The 5,831-nt window shown below is 42.4% G+C and overlaps 1 non-coding gene across 1 annotated transcript; it reads left to right on the top strand.

Moving 5' to 3' along the window:
* Positions 1–5,461: 5,461 nt before the first annotated feature.
* Positions 5,462–5,533, top strand: TRNAQ-UUG (transfer RNA glutamine (anticodon UUG)). Its single transcript has one exon. It is a non-coding gene; the product is annotated as a tRNA-Gln (tRNA).
* The last annotated feature ends 298 nt before the right edge of the window (positions 5,534–5,831 follow it).

Genomic DNA, 5,831 nt, shown 5'->3' with positions numbered 1-5,831 from the left:
GAGGGTATCATGCTAAATGAAGTAAGTCAGAGAAAGACAAATACCAAATGATTTCACTTTATGTGGAATCTCAAAAATGAACAAAAAATAAATAGACCCAAAAATATAGACAACAGCCTATTGGTTGCCATTGAGAAGGGGATTGGGGGGGTGCGTGAAATTGGTGAAGGGGATAAAGAGGTACATACATATTGCAAATTGCAAAATAAATTAGACATAGGAATGTAAGTACAATATAGAGAACTGAACCAATAATATTGTAATATCTTGGCATGGTAATGGGTAGATGCTTGCCTCTATACCTGTTGTGGCAAGCATGTAATAATGTATACAATTACCGAGTCACTACGTTGTACATCTGAAACCAACATAATTTTATATTTCAACTTTACTGCAACAAATAAGTAAATAAATAAATAAACGGCTAGTAAGCCTGTAAAAAAAAGATGTTCAACATCATTAACCATCAGGGAAATGCAAATTAAAACCACAAAGAAAAATCATTACATACCACTAGAATGGCTACATTTAAAAGACTAACAATACCACCTATTAGCTAAGATGTGAAACAGCTGAAACTCATACACTGCTGGTGGGAGCATAAAATAGTACAACCACTTTGGAAACCTGTTTGGTAATTCCTAATAAACTTAAATGTAAGGGACTGGGTGGGGGTGAGGTTGGGGGGAAGGGAGGGAGAAGGGGAATAAAGGGCATTACGATTAGCACACATAATGTGGTGGGGGGGCACGGGGAAGACAGTATAGCACAGAGAAGACAAGTAGTGATTCTATAGTATTTTACTACACTGATGGACAGTGACTGTAATGGGGTAGGTGGTGGGGACTTGATAATGGGGGGAATCTAGTAACCACAGTGTTACTCATGTAACTGTATATTAATGACACCAAAATTTTAAAAAAAGATAAAATAAAATAAAAAAGCCTTAAATGTACATTTACTCTATGACCCAACAATTCCATTCCTAGGTAAATATCCAAAGACAAAAAGAGGTTTGCACAAAAATAGTCATAGTAGCTTTATTGTATTAGCCTAAACTAAAAAAACCCAAATGTCTTATCAACTGGAGATGGACCAAGAGATTCCGGCATATTCATGCAGTGGACTATTACTCAGCAATGAAAAACATGCTCCTGATATATAAAGTGACATGGATGAATCTCAAAAACATTATGTTGAGCAAAATATTTTTTTTGTGGTATGTTCTTTTTATTACTGACAGTATCCCATTATATAAATATATCACACTTTGTTTTTTATATACATAAAGTTTAAGAATAAGCAAAACTAATTTTTCAGTGATAAAAACCAGAATAGTGATTTCAGGGGAGCAGGGTAATGATCGGAGAGGGCCCCAGGGAGCTTTCTGAGGCGATGGAAATGTACCACATCTGCACCTGTGCAATGGTCACGCAGGTGTAAACATTTGTAAAACATAATTTATTTCTTCAGTTACGATTTGTGCCTTCTATTTTGTGTAAATAGTATCTCAAAATCACATAAACAGAATGAGATATGTATTGCTGTGGAACAATCCTCAAGTATGGTGCTTAGTAAATAAAACAAAGTACAGAACAGTGTCTTAACTTTTTTAGAAAAGGAGCATGCATATACATGTATATCCATATAAAAATAAAATGTCTCTAGAAGGGAAGTATCAGAAGTTGCCTCTGAGAACAGAAAATTATAGTTAAGAAATGTTATGTATCTGTGTCTTTCCTCCTATACCTTCTGAATTTTGTATTATGCACTTAAATATTTTTAACATTTTTAAGGAAAGAAAAAACAAGGTTTGTAAGTAATATGTTGTTACTAGGTTAAGTGCAAAGGCAGATATAAAATTATATATATAGTAAGACTGTAAAAATGGATCTGATAAAAGGAAATAAAATACATCAAATGTTAAAATTGTTGGAATTGTGGTTTTTAAAAATCTTTCTACTTTGCTGGGTTTTCTACATTTTGCATAATGGTTTACCTTTATAATCTGAAAAGGTAAAATAATTATTTTGAAAAGAGAAAGTAGAAACATTCAAGATAAGGATAAATATGTGGATGCTGTTTTGTTCAAAAAAAGTAAGTAGCCAGATTTCCCCACCAAAGCCTTAAGAATGACAGGCCCAAAGCAGGAGGCTGGGCGGTCGTGGTTGTGTGGGGCAAGTTTGGAGACTCAGACTGTCACTTATCACCCTGTACAGGAAGTGCTTATGGTTTGTCTGCCATAACCAGGGCTCCTGAGGCAAAGTAGAGGATTTGTGACAGATGTCACCTATTCTGGGTGGTACGGACACAGAGGAAGGCCAATTCTACCCCAGCTAACCATGAGCAGCCTCAGCATAGATAAAGGACTGAGCATAGCCTTGATACTGAATTTGAAGATTTTCCACTTCGCTCAAACCGTTATTGTACCTATTATTCCACTCACTATCTATTTACAGACTCACAAGAAGCTTGGGAGAGTATCTTAAAAATCCCTTGTCCTGGACTTTAGCCCTCTTTTCTTAACCGCCCTGTCTTCAACGTGCTTTCTGGGGTACACTCTGCCGCAGTTCAGCCTTCAGTCTGGGCTCCACAGCTGAAGCTGGGTAATCCCAGCTCTGCAGACCCCAGACTCCCCCAGGCTTCCAGAGCCACCTCGCAGAGGTTGAGAGTCTGTCCTCAAAGACAGCATGGGATGCCAATCTTTGGGATATCATGCACCATGGATTTCTGTTAAAAGAAACTAGTTATGCTGGTGCAGGGAGATTTCATATTGTCTCCGTTTTCTCTGTTACAAAAAATTTAATGAATGTGATGCTTTTTGTCTCTGACAAAAAACTGGAATGATGTTTTTTCCTCCTAAATTCTCCTGTGCCCTTTAAGGGGGTTCAATGAACATGTTTAGTAAGGCAATAGCCACATTTAAAAATAGCAAGTCCTGGGCTCTATTCCCCAAAGGCATTCACAGCCCAGCCATGCAGGGGAGAGAGGGAAGATGGGAGAGACTGAAACACAGGATACAATTACCTATTATTTCAGCAAGTAATGACAAAAACTCTAAGGGAGATCATCCTTTTATGACACTGAGGAATGTGCGAGTGGAGATTTCAGTAAGAGTCTCATTTGGGCTGGTAAGATTTTCTTTTTCAAGCTCAGAAAGAAGGTGGAGGGAACTGGCAAGGAAGTACTAGGCAATGGGGTTCAGGAGAAGGGGGAGTCACTCCTTAACCCTCATACTGGACAGAAGGAAAACTACCTCTTGTAGTTTCAAAGGCTATAATCATTACACCTTAAGATTTCTACAGTAGCTTTTAAAAAATTAATTTCAATACACTCTTGCTGGTACAGAACTCTTGTAGGAAGGGAGTAGATAGGAAGCCAGAGATGCTAAGGTTATTTGATATTAATTCAATATTAAGTCCCTCCAGGCTTAATGGAGACAGATTCCCATATCTCACCATAGGAGCTGAGCAGGAGTTTGCTTCATCCCTCAAAATGGAAAATCTTTCATGTTTATTTTGACAAAATACAAAAGTCAAAATTTTTTTTCAAGCAATACAGAAAATCATGAGAAAAAGCCCTCATAAATATGCTCCTCCAAAATCAGCAGATGTTTTCATATTTGGGCTAAGCAGGTTTTTTACACTGTATGCGGTAGGAATGGTCTCTGGTACCTTAAGCAGAAAAGGGACTTACTGGAAGGATGTCAAACAGCATTGGAAGGAAAGCAAACTCAGAAAAATGGGCAAGAACGAGGTGAAACTAAGCAACCAGGAGCCCAGCCAAAGTCAGGATCCTGGGCAGCCTGGTTCAGGCACCACTTCTGCTGCCAGTGGAGATGGCATGGCTGCTGTCATTGTCCATGAGACACTGGATGTCACAGCTCCCATCAGCAGCAGCACAAGTTCTAAAAGACCCTGTTTCTGGACATTAGTGACTTGGATTCTAAGTCCAACTGACAAAGCTAAGCACGCATACTTTTCACTCTGGCCGCCAGAAGCCTGGAGAGTGAGTATTATCTTCTTGGGACACAGCCCTACCGTCACTTGGACCCACACAGTGTTAGATCCATCAGGAAAGGGAGTCAGATACCACAGAGCAATTAAATGGCAAATGTTCTTTGCACATGCATATAGTTTTTCTGTTTGTATACAAGTGGGATTTTATTACACATACTAATTGGTAAGTAGGTTTTGGTTTTGATTTTGTTTGTTTAGGCTTGTGGATCTTTTCATGTCAATACGGTAACTTTCACCTAATTTTTGCACAGCATGTATTGTCAATATTAATCAATTTGCCCTTGATGGATATTTATTTTCTATTTACTCTCATAAATATCACAGCCGAGAACATCCTTGAACACTTCCACATTGTCCTAATAGTTCGTTAGGATGAAGTCCCAAAAGTGAAATTGCTGAGTCAAAGATCATATAAAATTTTATATGTTGGTGCCCAGATTGAGAGCTGAACTGCCGCTTGCTGACTGTGCCCCCGAAGGTACGATGAAGACGGGGTTTAACAAAAGAGAGCTAAAGTCCAGGATTAGGGACTTTTAAGATACCCTCCCAAGCTTCTTGTGAGCCTGTTAATGGATAGTGAATGGAAAAAATAGGTACAACAATGCTTTGAGTGAAGGCAAATCTTCACGTTCACAGTCAAGGGTGGGGTTCAGTCGGTTTTATGACATTTGACTCAGATGCCGTCAGACTGACCTGCAGAAGCATTGTTCATTTACATTCTCACTAATATACATGAGAAAGTCCAAAAAGGATCTTTCTCATGTATATTAGTGAGAATGTAAATTAGCAGTTTTAACTCCTCCAAGTTAGCAGTTTCACCAACTAGATTTTAAGAGTGGGACACAGGTAGAAGCGCAAATCGAGCGCTAGAGGCCTAGGCGGCGGTAACCACGTGGAATCTCACTGCTGAGCAGCCAGACCCAAACATTCCCAAAGCCCCAGGAGCGACCTGGGGAGGCAAGGCCTTGAACCGCTTTCTCTTCATATGTTAATCCGTTTCTCTCTCCACTTGGCCACACTCTCTCTCTCAAGGAACTTCTAGCGTAGGTAAATAAATAAATAAGTATGAAATCCAAGATGCATGCGGCAGCCTTCCGCTTGGGGTCAGGGGGCCTTCTCCCTCCGCCCCCCAGCCCGGCCCACTGTCGCACGGCGTGCTCCAGTCAGTCCGCCGCTCTCCCGGCTTTCCTGGACGCAGTCAGGACCCCGGAAGGAAAGCCGGAAGAACGGTGGCAAGCGATGATACCCCGGGACCAGGAACGTCTGGGACGCGGGGGACGCGGAAACCCTCACTGCTTGGCTTCCGCCCGTCCGCGCGGCCTCTGGGCCAGAGCCCGGAGTCTGGGCCGGGCGTCCCCGGCGTCCGCCGCTGTTCTGGGAAAGCAGCTCTTCAACGTATCATCTGGCTTGAGGGAGTTTCCGGCCGCCTAAAGTCGCCAGCGGGTCCCATGGTGTAATGGTTAGCACTCTGGACTTTGAATCCAGCGATCCGAGTTCAAATCTCGGTGGGACCTCACCCTTCGTTTTGATCCTACAATTACTACTGTTTTGGAGCCCGCAGGCGGCAGCACCAGTGTCGACCTGTGCCAGGTGCCCCTCTGACCTACGGGGCGCGGTTTAGGGTCCCACCCCCTCTCTCATCACGCTCTCAGGACAGTCCTGAGGGTCGCATTGCGCATGCGTGCGAGTCGGGGCGGAACTGGGGACGAGCTGATGGGCCGCTGACGCCACTCGCTTCTGGAGGGGACAACCGAAGGACCCCGAGGCGTCCCGGGGAGCTGCCACGGGCGGCAGTCTCCGGGCCTAGGACAC

The sequence above is a fragment of the Manis pentadactyla genome, chromosome 4 (genome assembly GCF_030020395.1).
Source record: "Manis pentadactyla isolate mManPen7 chromosome 4, mManPen7.hap1, whole genome shotgun sequence".
In the NCBI taxonomy this organism is placed as follows: Eukaryota; Metazoa; Chordata; class Mammalia; order Pholidota; family Manidae; genus Manis; species Manis pentadactyla.
This window is presented reverse-complemented; position numbering and strand designations above follow the sequence as displayed.